Genomic DNA, 19,652 nt, shown 5'->3' on the forward strand with positions numbered 1-19,652 from the left:
GATGATGAATACATGAACAATGATGTCAGGACTCATGTTCTCCCACTAGAAGGATGTGCCAGAGATGACTCCTTATGAAAATGAAGAACCCAACATGGAGTTTATCTACTTCTGGTGTCCACCTTGTCATTTCCCCTCTCTCCTCCCAGAGCCTACCTATGCCCAATAGCCCAGGTTTAGCCTTCAATGTGGGCTGAGAGCCAGTGCCCTTAGAAAGCATGTGGCTAATGAGGACAAAAGGCTGTAGGCAGTAAGACATTTGCCATCTTGGTCTCTTGGGAAAAGCTACTTTCTTTTGTCTCTATTCTTTTCCCAGCTCTCCAAGCAAACCCTGTGGTATGAGTTATCTTTGGAAGTAGCCACCTGTGTCCTGTCTTGGAAGGACAGTTTGTACCAGGCTCACTGTTGGTCCATGCTGCAGCAGAGATGTCTGGGAGCTGGTGTTTCAGCTTTGGCAAGTGGTTCTTTTTGCATTACTAAAGGTCACTCCTACCTGACTCATGTTCTAGGTGAGCTGTGTTTGCATCACTCTCCTATTGAAGTAGTCTGGGAAGCTGACAGCGACTTCAGTAAACCCTGTTTCTGGTACACAGCACACACAGTCCAGTTTCTCACTATCACTCTTAGTCCCCACCTGATCTGGAGCTGCTATACTCACATGATGCTCTCCTTTGGGAATACTTCCCCTTTTCTTTCACATTTGCTGCCCCATCAGACTTGTATTGCTGAATCAGGAGGCAAGAACCCAATGAAACTGTTTATTCTGAGAGTTCAAATCCCACCTCCACCTCTTCTTAATAGCTGGGTGGGTTTGAGCAAGTTGTTTAACCTTCTGGCTCTCACTGTATCAGTCAAGGATAAACTAGACAATGAACAACTCCAAATCTGCATTTAAAACAACAAAGGTTTATTTTTCACTGTAAGTCCAGGGTAGGTCTGAGGCAGGGATGTGGGACTGTTCTATAAACTCATCAGTCAGGGCTCCATATTGACAGAAGTTACTGACATTTCTGCATGAGGCTCCAGGCTTTACCATAGTTTATCAAGGAAGAGAGAGTGGGGCTGGCAGACCAAAAACCTGTGGTTAAATGCTTTGGCCTGGATGTGACACAAATCTCTTCTGCTTACAACCAGCCACGTGGTAGTGACTAAATTCAAGGGGCTTGGGAATCACAGTCCTTCAGAGACCAGGAAGTAGAGGAAGGTTGGATATTAGTGAATATTAATAACGTTTACTGTATTCATTTTCATCTATAAAACAGGAGTAGTAATAGTAAGTACTTCATATACTTAGGCTGTTCTGAAGCTCATATAAATATTTTCTATTATTGTTATTATTATCATTATACTATTAATATAGTTAATGTGTATGACTGTTATGTTAATGTTAATGACTTTCTAGAATATGTACTCTAGAATATGTAATGTTAATGACTTTCTAGAATAGGTGGAGGGTCCCTGAGAGATCATCTAGCTCAACATCTCAAGAAGAACATGATGTTTACAGTGAGACCAGGTGGTGTTCGGTTTCATTCCTAGTCCTCCAATTTTGTAGCTATGTGATATCAAGACACTTACTTACCTTTTGTGTGCCTCAGTTTCCTTATTTGTAATTTGAGAATATAAATTGCATCTGCTTACAGGATTTGGGGAAATGAAAGGAACCCAAAGAAGTGTAACTGGTGGTGTCAGTCTTCACAGATGATGAAAGCAAATATAAACAATTTACTACAAAAGCCTAGCTCTCAGCCACCCCTTTCCTCACCAGCTGGCAGCTTAAACCTCTGCCCCAACAATGTCCAACAGGAATCCTGGGAGGGGGCAGTGTCCATACATCTAACCATGGCTGTCTAAAGTTCCCTCTCACAGACTCACTTTTGTCCTCATGACTCTGCTGCCCAGGGTGGATGGCTGTCTGGTGACTGCCAGCCCCTCCAAAACCACTCTCATCCCTCCCACATGCTACTGCCTACTTTTCTGATGGCCTCCTTCAGCCTTCTTGATTCTTCTGTCTGTCCTTGTGGAGACTGTTCCCTTAGCTCTGCTGTGGAGACCTAGTGACTGATATTTGTACAATGGCCCTCTCTATTCTGAAGCCTCTAGGGCAGGCAATGAGGATAGAGTTAGAGAATGGCTTGCCATAGCCTTTACCTTTACCAGCCTCACTGCTCTGTCCTGCCATGTGGATAGCTGCCTTCTTCTCTGAGGAACTCCACTGTTTACCCTGAAACTTGCCTGCCCTAGTCTGTCAGTGATGTCTGTATATTTATGAAAAACAGTCATGACTTGGTTTAAGTCACCTCTACAGGGCTGCTGGATCCTAGTGAATTGGGGATCATGCCTGGGAGCATCCTGAGAAGGTTGTTGGTTGGTCATCCCAGAGTTCACAGTGGGCTCCAAAAGGCCTATTCTTTCTAGCCTATCAATATCAACTCTGGCTCAGACAAACACTGTCAAGATGCTTAGCCTTATAAAGTGTTGAACACCATGGAGGTCCTACATGAGTGCTCAATTAAATGGTAGAGTGGAAGATCACCCAGGCTCTGGATTAGACTCTTGGGTTTGCTTGCTTGACTCCACTGCTTATTTGCAGGGAGCCCTAGGACAACCTCACTTGTAGGATAGAATCATGACATTTTCACCTTATAGGTTGATGGAACATGTTTAGAATACTGCTTGCTGCATAATAAGTGCTCATTGTGTTATAATTGCTATTTTCTCTGGTCAACATGTCCACAAAATGATTATATAAAAAAGACCATTAGCTTTTTATGATGGTCTATTCTGCACAGAACTTGATTTTGTCAATTGCCCTATGCTGATTCCATCTTCAGTGGAGACAGATGAGGAAACATAAATTCACAAACATTTGCACTTGAGCAAAGGGACTCTTGTATTCCTCTCAGTCCCAAACCCTTCCCAGGTGATCTTTATCTTTGTTCCCTCCGATCCCCTGACCCCAACCAAATCCCTGTTTGAGGTTGGGGTTCTTAGGACTCTGTGTTACTCTGCCATTATTACAGTGGACTTTATTTGTATCTGACATTCTTCCTTATCATGTCATTAGCATTAGCATGGAGGAACCAGGAGAGTGGCAGTTATACTTGGTTGTTGATCCTTTGCTCCCCTTGGTTGAACTTTAGCTGTGTTCTTGAGATGGCAAGAATGTAGACTTCTTATAGATGCCTCCTCTGCACACCTCACTGTGCAGAATGAATGGACTCCCAAACATTTTTGGAAACCTTGAAGAAGGCTCCATTTCTAGTATCTAGAAATGGACCATTCCCAAGCCCACATCACCCCCTAATGAAATCTTCACCAACACTCTAATGAATAATTTCATATTTTAATTCCAGAATGTAGGTTGATTCAGTATATTTCTCTTCTGGTTGACTCTATCCATGAGATGTTAACAAATTCTCACTTAACTCTGACCTGAAACATGCCTCTTATAACTGCCAAAAGAAGTCTGATCCATTAATCAGAAGTTGTTCCTTTAGATTGAGAGTTCTTCTCAATCTTCTCTGGGTGAGGTATACGGCCCCTCCCTGCTTAAGGGAATTTTTTTTTTTTTTTTTTTTAGTTGAGAAATGCTGCTTTAGGTTCTATTCACTGTGAGGCTTCTTCTTCACAGGGTAAGCATGCCAAACTTCTTCAATCATTCCTAAGATGGCAGGGTTGGAGGTTAGGCCCCTTTCCCACCATGATCCCCTGTATTTATCTGTTCTCCCTCTGAAAGGCACTGCCCAACACTGCAGGGGGTTAGAAAGGTTTACAGTTTAAAGAAGAATCTATAGATAGATAGAAGAAGGAAAGGAATCCAAGAAGGAAAGGAAAGGAATAACTGTGATGGTCAAGGTCAGGTACCCTTAGGAAACATGAGGATCTTCTTGTGTCCCTCAAATTATTGCAGGAAGAGGGCATCCTGTATACCTACAAGTAAGCAGATAAGGAGATCATGGGCATGTGGTGCAAGTCTCTTCTGAATGCTGCAATTGCCTCCCCTCCAGGAGTCTATGAATTTGAAATAGAATTGTAATCTTTTATTCAGAGTCTTGGGTGAGAGCTACTTGTCTCCTTTGTAATGTTCCCTTGCATTCTTGGGAAGATTCTTTCCTTGCAGCTTGGGTGTATACTTCACAAGTAACAGTGAACTGGGGTCTGAGAGTGGATGAGAGAGGGACCCTCACATGCTTTGAATGATCTTGTGCAGGCTCTTCATTGCGTGTGTTATTCATTGTCTTTGAGAAAACCTCTTCTGTCTCATGACCAGTGCTGGCAGTTTCACCATTAAAGACTACCTTCCGCTGACAATGGGTGACCTTGGGATAACCCTTTATCCTTTCCCAGTTTCATTTACTTACCTGTAAAATGAGGAAGCCAGACTAAGCTCTATGATACCTTTGTGCTTTGACATTCCATTATTAATTAGCCTTTAGACTGAAATTAGCTATTCTAGTAGAAGACTTAAGTTTTCACCTATTTCTTTTTTTTTTTTATTAAATTTTTTTTTTCAACGTTTATTTATTTTTGGGACAGAGAGAGACAGAGCATGAATGGGGGAGGGGCAGAGAGGGAGACACAGAATCGGAAACAGGCTCCAGGCTCTGAGCCATCAGCCCAGAGCCCCATGCGGGGCTCGAACTCACGGACCGCGAGATCGTGACCTGACTGAAGTCGGACGCTTAACCAACTGCGCCACCCAGGCGCCCCGCACCTATTTCTATATATAATTATTTTCAATCTTTTTCTCTATGTGTATTTATGTGAGAATGTGTGTATGTGTCAGTCTGTGGGTATATGTATGTGTGCAATGGTGTATACATGGGTGTGCCTATGTGTTTGTGGTATAAATGTATAGGTGTGTACATGTGTGTCTCTGTATGGATGTTCATGTTGTGCGTATGTGTATGTTTGTGTCTCTGGGTGTGTGTTTATTCTTCCTGAGCATACTTTCCTTTCACTCCAGCCCATTATTAACCCCGGTGTTTGAGGAAGCAGTGGGGGCCACAGCAAAGCTAGTTGCTACAGCTCAACATCTCCCTGCTGACTGAGACAAGGCATCCAACCTGCAGAATTCTTGCATCCCAGCACAATCTTTGCACCTTTGCATGTGCATGGGCTTCCCTCCTCTTCCTCCTCCTCCTCCTCTCCTATCTCTCCCCTCCTTCCTCTAGCTTTGGCCACTTCTCACTGCAGCAGCACACCATGGAGGGTAAACTTGAAAAGCCTGTTTTGATTCTCAGCTACTTTCTGCTTACAGAGGAACTGTGTACAGAATTGGGAGCACAAATTAGCACTAGAATGCTCCTTATTGAGTACAAAAGGTCAGCAATTACCAAGTCCTCCAGACACCAGGTGAGGCAGTCTACTCCAAGCAACAGCGTGTGTGAGAGCTTGTGTATGCTCCCCACCTGAGGCAGGGCTACATTATGACTTCTATGAGTCTGAGACACTGTTGTCTCCATGGGTCCTTTCCTGCATAAAAAAATATTATGAATTATACTTTCTGACTGACTTCAGATAAAGAAGAATGTAATCCAGGCTACATTCATTATTATTTATTTCTTATTATTACATTCTTTTTTTCCTTCTGATTTTAAAAGAAAATTAAAATATTCCTTAGGCCTCAAAAAATCCCATGGTCCCTAGACATTGTGCCTGATGTGCCTAGTGGAGAAGTCAGCTCTGCCAGGGAAGTTTTTTCCTCTTGCTCCCAATGGTCATCTATGGCTCTAAAATCCATAGTTTTTGCCCTTCTTACCACTTTTTCTGTCTGTCCTTATCTGCTTCATATCTGACCCCCATTCCCACTATATTACCTGGCTAGTTCACTTTCATCAGCACCCTAAGAGTACTCCAAATGCTCCAGGGCCTGCAGAAGGATTTAAGTCAAAGCCAAGAGAGATGGTTCTTGCTTTTCTTATCCAGGGTCAAAATTAGCACTCATTTATTCATTTCCCTTGGCTTAAGTACCCACCCATGGGAGGTAACGTGACCTCCTTGTTTGGGCTGTGTGGTTGTGAAGCCTGACTTCAGTACCCAGTGCTGCATGGTCTTGGGCAAGTTCTTCACTCTCTGCCCAGTTTTCCCTTGGTAAAATGACAATAGGTGAAGTTCTCTCATGGGGTGGTTGTGCAGATTAAATGAGATGACACAGTACCAAGGGTGCAATAACTGCCAGACTTAGAAAATAAAAATATAGGATGTTTGGTTAAATTTGAGAAACAGCTCTTGTTGCTGACTTTTTGTAATTTATTGAAAAAGGAAAACTGACTGCAGACATACAGGGCATCTTGACAAAGTCAGTACAGTATGCAGGACAAAAATCATTAAATTTGGGAAATGGCCTGTATATACAGGATGCCTAGAAGCTCTCCAGGTCCTATAACAATATCTAAAGGCCAGGAGGAAGAGACAGAGCAGGATCCTGTGCTCTGAGACTGTGATACTGAGGACATCTGCCCTTCATCATCCAGTGACCTATATTTTTTGCTAAGGCAGCAATCCATGTAGTAGAGAGAGCACTGCAGGAGTCAAGAGAATTAAATTTTACTTGGGTCACAGCATAACTTCATCACATCTATTTTGTTCTTTAGGTATCATCCACTATTCCTTTGAGTCTAAGTGTCCATGTTTAGTTAACCATTTTCCTGTCATTGGCCATGCAGGTTGTTTTGCATACAAAATGTGGTTGTAAATGAGAAAGGTCCTTGGAAGTATCATCTGTTCCTTTCACTTTGTGAAGACGTCAAGTCTCAGACCAGATAGCTCCCAATGGACAAGCCTTTGTCCCCAACACCACCTGTGCCCCATATCACTCCCTCCTCAGGGGCTTCCTCATATCTTCCTAGCTAATATTCCCACAGGTACACTGTTTATTTCCATTCAGAACTCTGTGGGGTTTTGTTTGCTGTCAAATGACTTGGTTGCCCTTACCCTCTGTCCTGTGGATAAGATATTTTAACTAGTAGGGGCCTCAAGAGCAGGAATCTCTAGGGCTGGGTCTCTTTCTCATAAGGGAGGCCCAGTAATTTTGGAAAGAAAAAACTCCTCTTTGCTTGAAGATAGTTAAATGATTTTAAAATAAATTGCTTTTGTTTGTGTTGAATAAAAAGGTTGGAAATAAAGAGAAGCAAGATAGATGACTTCTAATTCCATTAATCATTCCTACTGCAAAATTGAGAGAACTCCAATTCTTCCCATGGCTGCCTATCTCTTAAATATATCTTGCACTGTGGCTGAAACCTATGGTGGAAATACGTGCTCAAGGGCCCTTTTCTTTTTTATGTAAAAAGTATTTTTCAGACACAGTGACAAGAATATATGATTTGTTTATAAACTTGAATGATTCAAGGATTACTTACTGACAATTCAAGTTTCTTTTTTGTCTTTTCTCTGTATTCCCCTCTCCCTTTTGTTTCTCTCCTTCTTTCTTGTTTTTAAGAACATTCTTGCAGATTATACTGGCCACGTGTCTTTCCCTGGGAGGACTCCTTCCTGAGCTTGGCCAACCATGTAGTTTGGGGTACTCAGGTGTGTTTCTTACCTTGGGAGCCACCCTTGGGCTGGTCTTCACATGGCTCAGCTTTAAGGTGCTGAGTCATAGGTCTAAAGAGCTTGGAGCAGAACTGCTATAGCCCTTGGAACAAAAGCCAGTGAGATGAGAAAGATAAGGTGCCAATGAGATTCTTATATTCTGAAAGAAGACCCATTTTCATCTTGCTCAATTCAAAGACAGAACTGGCAGTTCCAAGGACAGTGAGCTTTGGGTTCCTTTGCTGTTTCTGGGAGGCAGGGAGGGGGCAGGGTATTAGTTTCTCCTGGGCCTTGAGCTGGAAGACAAGGACAGACTGCGTATATACCTGAGGGGGCCTCTAATATCTTCATGAGACTTTTCCTCAGCTCAGTTGTCTTGAGCTGCCTGGGTTTTGGGGGCAGTGGGCTGCAAGGACTGGTGCAGAGGCCTCTGGTACTTATTCACCTCTCAGGAGCCACTTATAAGTCCAAACTGAAGTCATAGCAGCCCTGACTGAAAAAAGCCAGACTGGCACTGTGTCATCATATGAAAAGGGGCAATAAGATTGTCTCTTATGGGATGCAGTCAAAAACAGAGCTACACCTGAAAAAATTCCATAATCCAAAATGGAACCATGGTGACACCAACAACAGCTGTGTTGGAAGAAAACAACTAAAACATTTAAGGAATGTCTTGGAAAGTAGTAGGGGGAATTAGAATTATCAGCTAGTTAATTTGATTCATTCTTGTCTGTGGGTGGGATCACCTGTATGAACTCTCAGTTGCTGTTGATAAAGAGGCCAAGGAGATCCTTAGAAAATAAGCCAGTGTGTGTGTGTGTGTGTGTGTGTGTGTGTGTGTGTGTGTGAATGTGAAGGGGCACCAAGGGAGACAGCTAGCAGTGCATATCTGCTGGGAGATTTCTATAGTATCATGAGTCTAAATATTTTGAAAAACTGCATGAGTCTGCCTCATTTACAAAAACAAAACAAACCAGTTCTAGGAAACCCAGCCAATCAGCAAATAATGTTTTGAGCATATGTTATGTGTGAGATTCTCTGCTCGGCATTGGTGACATGGGAATGGTACAAAGAGATAAAACAAGGAAACAGACTCCCTGCAGCTCCCTGCAGCTCCCTGGTGGGGGAAACAATAAATACAATCCTTGGAATGTGGTTTTAACAGTTATCTCTGAAACATTTTTTTCCCCCAGGCTGTTTATCTAGCCTCTTGGTAATTTTGATCCTCAGGTTTTCAAGAGTTCAGAGGGTAGAGAGCTGCATACACATAGGCTTCCAGGATGTGTCAGACCTGCACTAGCTGTAAGTTACAGAGATCCAGTGATGAAAAGGTAATCATTGGTTCATAAACTGGAAAGTCCAGAGAGAGCATCTGCTTCAGGCAGAGCTAGATATGGGGCTCCAAGATGTCATCAATGATCTTCCTTTTCCCATCTTGGCTTTACTTTACTTTGTTTTGGCTTCATTCTCAGGCAAACTTCCTCCAAGGGGTAGCAAATAAGGCCAGACTATGTTCTCCAGACAAAAAAGGATTTATTTCCCAACAGTTCCAGCAGAAGTCCCAGGCTCTCACTGGCTCTGATCCAGTAATTCACCCATAGTTGAACCAACCACTGGCCAGGGAGGTAGAATTCCCTCCTAGATTGGCCAAATTTTGGTCATAGCCTGGGAGCTGAGAAGGTGGACTGAGTCCCACCCAGACTGCAAGGACTGAGGATGAAGGAGAGATGGGCCCCCAGGAAAATCAGTTGCTGAACAAGAAGGAGAAAAAATGGTGCTGGGTAAGAAAAAATAAGAGCTGCACACTTTAGATAGAAGCTTCTGAAGAAGGGACAGGACTTGAGTAGTGTCTTGGAGGATGTCTGGAATCATCTAGAATTGAGATGGCATTCTAGCACAGGTTCTGCTATGATCAAAGGTGTGACATGGGACTGTGAGTGGCACATTTGGATCACAGAAAGGACAATGGTTTGATTGGAATGATATGTTTGCAAGAGATCACTGGAAGTTGGACTGATTGGTTGGATCCAGGCCATGCAAAACCCTAGGAAGTTTCTAAAGAATTTTGAGCAGAAAAGTGGCATGGTGCAGGTTGGTCACTAAGTGGATCAAATTAGCAGCAGATGTGCTGGATGTGGGAATGAGAGACAGGAGTCAAGAAGAAGGGGGTGGAATAGGTGGAAATAATGTGGAAGGAAGAAAAGAAGATATATCAGCTAGCTATTGCTGTGTGATAACCACCCCAAACTCAATGACTTAAAACAACAATCATTTATGGTCACTTCTCTTCAGGCTGACTAGGAATTAGCTGATCAATCCAGCCCTGTTCTGTAGGTCATTCATCTTCCTTGAAACAGCAAGCTAGCTGGGGAATGTTCTCATTGTGATAACAGAAACATAAGAGCACAAGCCCAACTATGTAATACATTTCAAGCTCTAGTTTATGTCACATCTGCTAATGTTCCACTGACATATCAATGGCTAGGCCCAAAGTCAAAAGGAAAGAAGTACACTTTGCTAGTGGGAGGAACTGTAAAGTCATTGTATTCCTTGGATACAGGAAAAGATAAGAGATTGGGAAAAATACCACAGTCTATCACTGAAGGGGGAAAATATAAGCTATTCATTTTCAAAGTAATTTTTTTATCTTTAGTAGGATTAGCCACAGAGTTCTCCTCCTCTTCAACACTGTAACTTTTCTCTTTAATCTTCTTTTTTTTTGAAGTTTATTTCTTTATTTTGAGACACAGAGAGAAGAAAGAGAGGGAATGAGTGGGGGAGGGGAAGAGAGAGGGAGAGAGATATTCCCAAGCAGACTCCATGCTCTGAGCTGAGCCTGAGTTGGGGCTCAATCTCATGATGGTGAGATCATGACCTAGCTGAAATCGAGTCTGGTGCTTAACCTACGAAGCCATCCAGGTGCCCCTAATTTTCTTTTTAATATAGAGAACTAGGAAGATGGCGGCGTAGGAGGACGCTGGGCTCACCACGTCCTGCTGATTGCTTAGATGCCACCCACATCTGCCTAAATAACCCAGAAAACCACCAGAAGACTAGCAGAATGGACTCTCTAGAGTCAAGTATAGACAAGAGACCCACAGAAGAGGGTAGGAAGGGCGGAGAGGCAGTGCATGCTAAACAGACTGTCGGAAGGGAGCTGGGGTGGTGGAAGGGCAGCCTGCCCAGCAAGACAGAGCCCCGGAGTCTGGCTTGCAAAAGTGGAGGGGCTGGACTGCCTGAGTTCTGACAGCCAGCGGGACTTAACATCTGAAATGTTAAAAATCAACAGCTCTGCTCTCGGAGAGCAGGGAGGGCGAGAGGGCACCGGGAGGGAGAGGTGTTGAGCCCTGGAAGACAGAACTCAGCTTGGCAGGGAACAAAGGTGCTGGCAAGCACCGTATCCCTCTCCCATCCCCAGCCAAAATCCCAAAGGGAACCATTTCCCGTCACCGAACTTGCTTGCACTGCACAAACACCCAATGCTGTGCTTCTGTGGATCCCTCCAAAGGGTCTGCCTCCCTCCTAGTGCTTCAGGGTCCCTCCTGCAGGGGATCACACCGCCGGCAAAGTGAGCTAAGTCTGCCCCTCCCGCCCCTGTGCATCTTGTGGATCCACCCCAGCTAATATGCCAGATCTCATTGAAGCAGCACCACAAGCCTGGCAGTGTGCAAGTAGCCCAGACAGGGGCCACACCACTCCACAGTGAGTCCTGCCCCTACGAGAGGGGAAGATAAGGTACACACCAGTTTGACTGTGGCCCCAGCAGTGGGCTGGGGAGACATGGGGTCTGACTGCGGCCTTGCCCACCAACACAAGTTTCTCCCAACAGCACAGGGGAAGTGCCCTGCAGTTTGGAGCTACCACAGGGACTGCCAAAATGATGAAATGGAAGAATTCTCCTCAAAAGAAACTCCACCAAGTAGCAATAGCTAATGAATTGATCAAAAACGATTTAAGCAATATAATGGAACAAGAATTTAGAATAATAGTCATAAAATTAATTGCTGGGCTTGAAAAAAGTATAGAGGACAGCAGAGAATCTATTGCTAGAGAGATCTGGGACTAAGAAATAGTCATGAAGAACTAAAAAATGTTATAAAAGAGGTGCAAAATAAAATGGAGGTGACCACAGCTCAGATTGAAAAGGCAGAGGAGAGGGGCGCCTGGGTGGCGCAGTCGGTTAAGCGTCCGACTTCAGCCAGGTCACAATCTCACGGTACGGGAGTTCGAGCCCCGCGTTGGGCTCTGGGCTGATGATGGCTCAGAGCCTGGAGCCTGTTTCCGATTCTGTGTCTCCCTCTCTCTCTGCCCCTCCCCCGTTCATGCTCTGTCTCTCTCTGTCCCAAAAATAAATAAACGTTGAAAAAAAAAATTGTAACGGCAGAGGAGAGAATAGGTGAATTAGAAGATAAAATTATGGAAAAAGAAGAAGCTGATAAAAAAGAGATAAAAAAAATCCAGGAGTATGAGGAGAGAATTAGAGAACTAAGTGATGCAATCAAACAGAACAATATCTGTATCATAAGAATTCCAGAAGAGGAAGAGAGAGAGAAAGGGGCTGAAGGTGTACTTGAACAAACCATAGCTGAGAACTTCCCTGATCTGGGGAAGGAAAAAGGCATTGAAATCCAAAAGGCACAGAGAACTCCCTTCAGACATAACTTGAATGGATCTTCTGCATGAAATATAGTGAAACTGGCAAGATACAAGGATAAAGAGAAAATTCTGAAAGCAGCTAGGGACAAACAGGCTTTAACCTACAAAGGGAGACCCATGAGACTAGTGGCAGATCTATCTACTGAAACTTGGCAGGCCAGAAAGGAATGGCAGGAAATCTTCAATGTGATGAACAAGAAAAATATACAGCCGAGAATCCTTTATCCAGCAAGTCTGTCATTCAGAATAGAAGGAGAGATAAAGGTCTTCCCAAACAAACAAAAATTGAAGGAATTCATCACCACTAAACCAGCCCTACAAGAGATCCTATGGGGGTATTCTGTGAATGAAATGTTGCAAGGACCACAAAGTACCGGAGATGTCACTACAAGCATGAAACCTACAGACATCACAGTGACTCTAAACCCATATTTTTCCATAATAATACTGAATGTAAATGGACTAAATGTTCCAACCAAAAGACATAGGGTATTAGAATGGACAAAATACTACAAAGATATATAGAATAAAAATAAGTAAGAGATTCCTGTGTACCGAGCATACTGATTTCACAGATGTTAGTATTTGCTTTCTGTTCTCTTTCCTCTTCTCCCCCCCAAGAAATACAATATTGATTCTACCAGGGGTCCATCCCAGTATTATTAACCTCATTCTTCCATGTGTGTTTTATATTTTACCTATTTTAGTTTTTTTAAACATGCTTTTATTAAAAAGAAGTCATTCATTGATAGTTTTGATCTGTATATCAGGGTAAAATCCTCTGTATTTAATGCCACTGGCTCTGAAAAGGCAGCACACTTTAGTAACTATTGAAAATCACAAGAGGGTAGTATGACCTTAGGAAAAAAAATATCTGGTGGAGGAGGCACAGTTCTTTCTCTATTCCTTTCTCTCCCATTTCTGTTGAGATCGCCTAAGTCTGCTGTTTCTCTGTTAGCACTTGATGTATGGCTTGTGAGTGTGTGTGCATGGGCCTGTTTCCATGTGTATGAATGTGGCACTTTATGAATGTGTCTAGGTGTGAGCATGTGGATGAATGTCCATGTGTGGTGGAGAGCATGAGTGTCAGTGTTTGTGTTTGTTCTCAGAGTGTGAGTGTATAAACTGGTGCTGGAATCTTGGCTCCTATTGCCAAGTTGCCTCTGGAGCATCCTGGGCTGTGGAACAGATGGTGACATCAAGTGATGGAGTGATAAACCACATGGAATTGACTTCTGACCTCCCAGGGGGTTGGGGATGTAACTTAAAACTGCCTTCACCTCAGAGGATACCAGTATTTCAGTGCTTTTGTGACAACATGAAAGCATGAAAGTTGGCAGATTGGTAGGAGAATTGGGGAATCTCAGAGAAGGATGAACCCTTAGGGTCTTCTTGTTCAGTTCCTCCCCTCACACCATTGTAGGTATGTTCAGCTGAGGCTTTGCTGCCCCAGGACCGCCAATCCTTTTGGTGCTTAGGTGGCTTCCTTGATCAGTTCATTTGCAAACTGGGTACATGGTGAGGGGCCCTTTGGCACTGGGGTGTCCAATTCTGATTCAAAGCCAAATGCAGCTTTCCAGTTCCTGTCCTCTCCAGGATCTGCCAGCCTTTAAGAGTGCTCCAGCTCCCTGCAGGGCAATCCTTCCTCCCCACTTCCTAGCTTCTAGTGCTTTGCTGCAATCCCTGCCTCCATCATCACATAGTGTTCTCCCTGTTCCTCTGACTTCACATGGCTCTCTTCTCACAAGGACACTGACCACATTGGACTAGGGGTCCACCCTGTTCCAGCATGACCTCATCTTAGCTAATTACATCTTCAATGGCCTTATTTCCAAATAAAGTCACATTCTGAGGTACTAGGAATTAAGAGTTCAATATACCTGTTTTTGGGTGGGAGGGTACAACCCATGACACGAACCATCTCAGTAATTATCACATTATTTGTCCAGGATCCATGTTTTTGGATAAATCCAGAAACATATTTTGGAGCAGTGGAGCCCTCCTTGGCCCTTCTTCCCCACTTCTTTCTCTCCACTCTCTCTGTTGCCACATTCAGTCACCAGAAGTAGAAATTCAACTTCCCTAGTTTCTGCACATGAAAGAAAATTAAGTGTTAGGGAACAGCGAAGGATTGAGATTGTGTGTCTCAATGGCAGGACTCCAAGTCTGCCTTGCTGGTCTGTGACCCCAAGAAGCACTGTGAGAGCCTACATAAAAGGGAGTAGCAGCCACAGCACAAACAACTAAAAGGAGGTCACCAAAGACAAAAAAAAAAGCTTTCCTGCTCCTTTATTCCAAGACATCTCAGATTTCAAACTCCCCCTTTCCTTTTAGGAAGCAAACCCTCTAATTCAAAGGTGCTATTAATCTGTTCTTTTACATTTCATTTCCTGTCTTCACCAACTAGATTAATGTTCCTTCTGGCTCTAGAAACAGCAGTGTGCTACTTTAAATTCTTAGTGATAAAGTATTTGTGTTTCTTTCTCTTTTTAAAAAAATTATTTTTTATTATTTTTGAGAGAGAGAGAGACAGAGACAGAGACAGAGCACGAGCAGGGGGAGGGACAGAGAGAGAGGTAGACACAGAATCCGAAGCAGGTTCCAGGCTCTGAGCTTTCAGCACAGAGCCCGACATGGGGCTCAAACCCATGAACTGTGAGATCATGACCTGAGCTGAAGTCAGATTCTTAACCAACTGAGCCACTCAGGTGCCTCTCTTTCTCTTTTTTTAAGAAAGCTTATACTTGTAAGTAAAATATGAAATTTCAGTTTCCTAGTATGGGAGCCATGGTAGGGGTGTGTGCATGTGTATATGTGTATACATGTGTATACATGTGCCCGTGTATGTGTATGTATGCATGTGTATACGTGCATGTATGTATGTGTATACATATGTGTATGTATATGCGTGCATGCATATGTGTATGCAATGGCATGCGTGTGAGTGCACATGTGTGTTGCATGTATATGTGTGCATGTGTGTGTGCATGTAGGTGTGTGGTATGGATGTAAGTGCATGTGTGCGTTGCATGTATATATATGTATGAATGCATGTGTGGTGTGCATGTAAGTGCATACAGATGTGTTGCATGCATATGTGTGTGTGTGTGTGTGTGTGATGTGCATGTAAGTGCATGCATGTGTGTTGTATGTATATGTGTTGTCTGTATATGTGTGTGGTGTGCATGAATGAGTGTTACACTCAGCATTCCTACTCCCCTCTCCAGATCTGAAAGCTAAGAGATAACTTACCAAAGTCAGTCAAGAACCTGGGCCACCTGGACTAGGTCCTTGTCTTCTGTATGTTAAATTCTGGATTCTAGGCAGTCACCAGTTTCTGGGGGTGAGGTGGAGGGATTTTTGGCAGCCAGAAGACATAGGTTCTACTCTTAGCACCATCATTTTGCTCTTAGCTTCAGAATAAAGAAGGAAGAACATCCCTTGCCCCTGATTCCTACTGCACAATACCTGGGGTTCACTAACTGGATTGTCAGGTCATATACCCTTTCCTGAGCCAGTCCAAGGGCTATGGAGGATTCAGTATGCAGAAGGTCAGGCTCCTCTTTGGAGCTTGGGATGGAGCCCTTCTGAACTGCATGTGTGGAGTGTGCTGGAGAGGCAGCAACTCCTAGGAAATTTCTTTCTCCAAGGGGAAAGGCAAATGTGCCCTGGGGGTATGGCAGGGTTCTTCTTTGCCCTGATTCAAGTTGCCTGAAATACTTTACCCACGTGAGCCAAGGGTACAGCTTCTACAGTCCTACCCACCCTACCACCTCCAGCTTGTTTTCCTTTAGATTAGTTCAGAAACCTGGTACTCTGTATTTGAGTAGAGGCAAGGCAACATCATCTGTGTGAAAGGCAGCAGACTTGCCTGAAGTTTGAGACATGGGTTGGGTGTACCTGTGGGGCTGGCCCCAGGGAGATGATCACCCTTGACTTGAGAGCCCAGGAATGAGGAAAATATGTAAAGGGGTAGCAAACTTCTGTTCTTTGCTCAGTTAAACTTAAGAAAGGAGAGGCTGAAGAGGCTGATGACTAGACCAACTGGTCCATCAAACTCAGGCCAAAGCCCTGGAAAGTTCCAAGGTCTTTTGTGATATACTGTGAGGACTCTGTCCTCTACACTCTTATGACACTTATATTGATTAGTTTCCCCTCTGTAGCTCCTTAACAAGTTTTCTTCCAGAAAGCCTGGAGTCTTCCTTATATTACAGTGCACCACTCCTCTTTACCTGTTTCATAGTGTCTGCTGCTGACTTATGGCATAACGAGAAAATTCCCCTCCCTCTTATCTTTCTTTCCTGGTATTGCCCGGTGTGTGTGTGTGTGTGTGTGTGTGTGTGTGTGTGTGTACACATGTGCTTCAGCAGGCCTTCCTGATAGTTAAGGGTGATTCTAATTCCATGGTGGGAGATTGTGGGGAGAGTGTTGATCCCCATTCCTGTTTCTTCAGGAGCCCCCAGAAGGTGACTGGAGAGCCCTTAATGTCTTCTTCAGTCCTGCCTAACTAATCCACTCCAGACCAAATACAGACTCTTCTATCCCTGTAATGGATGAACTTATGGAAAGGGTCAGGCTGTTCTCAGAAGAAACACATGGCTGGAAGAACAGGAGGTATAATTTGACCTAAGAAATTTTCCTGTATTATTCAGAAAAGGGACCTTTCAGAGTAAGAACCTGGAGAGGAAGGGATGGATCCCACAAGGTTCATTCTTGGTTTTTACCCTAAGCTCCCTTCTTGAGTTCCCTGTTTGGGTCTCTAACTTCTGTTTGGGTAATATAAAATGGGGTCTGTTTAGAGTTTATTTCCCCAAATACTAGGTACCATAAACTTAGGGATATCCAGCCTGCTGTGTAAATGTCCCCTCCTCCCACCATGTTACTCTCCCCTTCATAACAGGATGGGGGGCCTCTGTGGTGACAAAGATCAAATAAGTATAGAAAATACTGCTTTTTTGGAGCAAGGTTCCATTGAAAGCATTGTCAGGAGTGGAAAGCTTGTAGTCCAGGGATTAAAATGGTGGCTGCCAGCTGAATTTCATCTGCAGAAATGTGTTTTACAGTGCAAAGTAGAATTCAAGTGTAAATTCAGAATTTAGGTGGAGCCACACTCTCCATTTAGCCAGCTATGAGGGTCAGTTTTGCCATTACCTCGCTTGCCTGGTCCTCAACATATTTAATTTCACAGACCTTTATGACTACCCTTTCCTTTACTTACAGATGAGGAAATGAAAGTCCAAAGAGCACCATGTTATACAGTCAGCTGGTGAGAGAACCAGGAAAGGAACCCAGGTCTTGGATGAACCCAGGCTGAATCTCTTTCCTTTGTCTCCAAAATATAAGATTATGCTCACAATTTTTCCATTTTGCAACCCTGCTAATGATACCTATACCTCAGGAGGGAAGACATAGAGACACCAGACACAGAGGAAATGCAAGATGAGAATTTCAGGCATCGTAGTTCAGAGAGAAGAAACCTTGGCTGGCACCAAGAAACTTAAATACCTCCCCATCAGCTGATTGCCCAAGGCTTGCTTGGCTGTAGCCATGGGCTCTGTCCTCACATTTTCCATGATTTAATCCAATGCTCTCTTGGCTTATATAATGCATTATGGAGCTATGAATAATCTTTGTGTTAATGAAACATGGATTTTGTTCAATCTAGAGGGCTGTGGAGGTGGTGGGGGGATGGATGACTGACTTAGAAACCTGCAAGTCTCTGCAAAATCTTACCTCTACTCTTAGCTGTTCTCAGAAACCCAAGAGGGGAACTCTTGGCAGCTGTTTTATCTAGAATCAGTGCTGCCCTAGCCTGGGCTAATGCAGGTTGCAATGGAACAAGGATAGAGGATATGATGTCCTCAAATGCAGAAAGAAGTTTTAAGTTCTTTAGAAAAGCAGCTCAGGTAGTAAGAGGACTTGAGTAAAATCATCCTGTCCAGTCTCTTCCTGGACAAGAATGGGTATTCCCCCATTCTCCTGCCAGAAATGGGTAAAATAGCCCACTTCCATTTACTTATTCAGCTCTATTGGCATAATCTCTGCATTGACCTCAAAATCAGTTATACAAAGCTACTGCTTCATGGGGTTTCTCATTTACAACTGAGTCCTATGTGTCTATAAAACTGCCTGGCACTTAGTAGATGTTTATGTAATGCCTATGCTCCAAAGAATAAACATTTTCTCAAATATGTATTCTGAGTTTATGATTCACTCTCAAATATTTTTGCTGTGTGCATGCTTAATAAAGCACTTTCCTTCAAATGATTCTAAAGACTGTTACAAATGGGGAAGCTGCTGGAAGAAGCAATGCTGTCTTTGGAGACCACTGAGGCAGTGAGCTTGCTAGGACTTAAAGCAGGGTGACCAGAAGCTCTGTTTGGCAATGCCAACTCAGGAGAGAGAGTTAATGGAGTTTGTCCCCCAAAGTCGAACAATGCTGACCTAGGGCAATGGAGGTGGTGCTTGTGTTCCAGGAGGTGGCTGCCCACTACAGGAAATGTCACTCAAAACACACAGAGTGAGCTACCACATGTCTCTTGGGCTGGTTCACTGCTGTTTTCATGATGAAATAGAGAAAGTGATCCATTTCAGTAAACTTTTGGGAATTTGAGAGCATGGAAAAAATATTTGACATATTTTCCCAATTACCTGTTCTTTATGATTCTTTGTTTCAGTTTCTATAACTTTTATCAGGCTCAAAGAGTACTTGTTAAACGAATGAAATGTCTGAGGCTTTCCGGCCCTCTGAGTGTGATGCCTGCACTGGGCAAACAGCGTCCATTTCTAAGGACACCCACTATGTGTCAAGCATAGGGTCACAGGGGCAGGGAACACACAGCTTGTTTTTTTGATTATTTTTTCTTCTTTGATTCTAATTTTAAGCCATTCTTTAAAAAAGTGGTTTTGCAAAAACAAAATTAGAATAACAACAGGAATATAAAGCAAACATTTCTCCTAGCTCCATTTTTAAATTTTTTTTAAGTTTTTATTTTATTTTATTTATTTTATTTATTTTAATTTTTTTTCAACGTTTATTTATTTTTGGGACAGAGAGAGACAGAGCATGAACGGGGGAGTGGCAGAGAGAGAGGGAGACACAGAATCGGAAACAGGCTCCAGGCTCTGAGCCATCAGCCCAGAGCCTGACGCGGGGCTCGAACTCACGGACCGCAAGATCGTGACCTGGCTGAAGTCGGACGCTTAACCGACTGCGCCACCCAGGCGCCCCTAAGTTTTTATTTTAATTCCAGTTAGTTAACATAGAGTATAATATTAGTTTCAAGTGTACAATACAGTGATTGAAAACTTTCATACATCACCCAGTGCTCATCATTACAAGTTCACTCCTTAATCCCCATCACCTATTTATTTATTTTCCCATCACCTATTTAACCCATCCCCCTCCCCTTTCCTCTGGTAACCATCAGTATGTCCTCTAAAATTAAGAGTCTGTT

At 43.4% G+C, this 19,652-nt stretch overlaps 1 long non-coding RNA gene across 3 annotated transcripts in view; it reads left to right on the top strand.

Annotated features, from left to right (window-relative positions):
- LOC125153144 (uncharacterized) overlaps positions 1-19,652 on the top strand; it is a 146,748-nt gene that overhangs the window by 28,396 nt on the left and 98,700 nt on the right. For 2 of the 3 annotated variants that reach the window (XR_007147423.1, XR_007147422.1), the window contains one exon: positions 317-509. This is a non-coding gene — a long non-coding RNA (uncharacterized LOC125153144). Of the gene's footprint in view, positions 1-316; positions 510-16,648; positions 16,804-19,652 lie in introns of those variants that run through there. The other variant, XR_007147424.1, reaches the window with a different exon arrangement.

Source organism: Prionailurus viverrinus, chromosome E2 (genome assembly GCF_022837055.1).
Source record: "Prionailurus viverrinus isolate Anna chromosome E2, UM_Priviv_1.0, whole genome shotgun sequence".
NCBI lineage: Eukaryota > Metazoa > Chordata > Mammalia > Carnivora > Felidae > Prionailurus > Prionailurus viverrinus.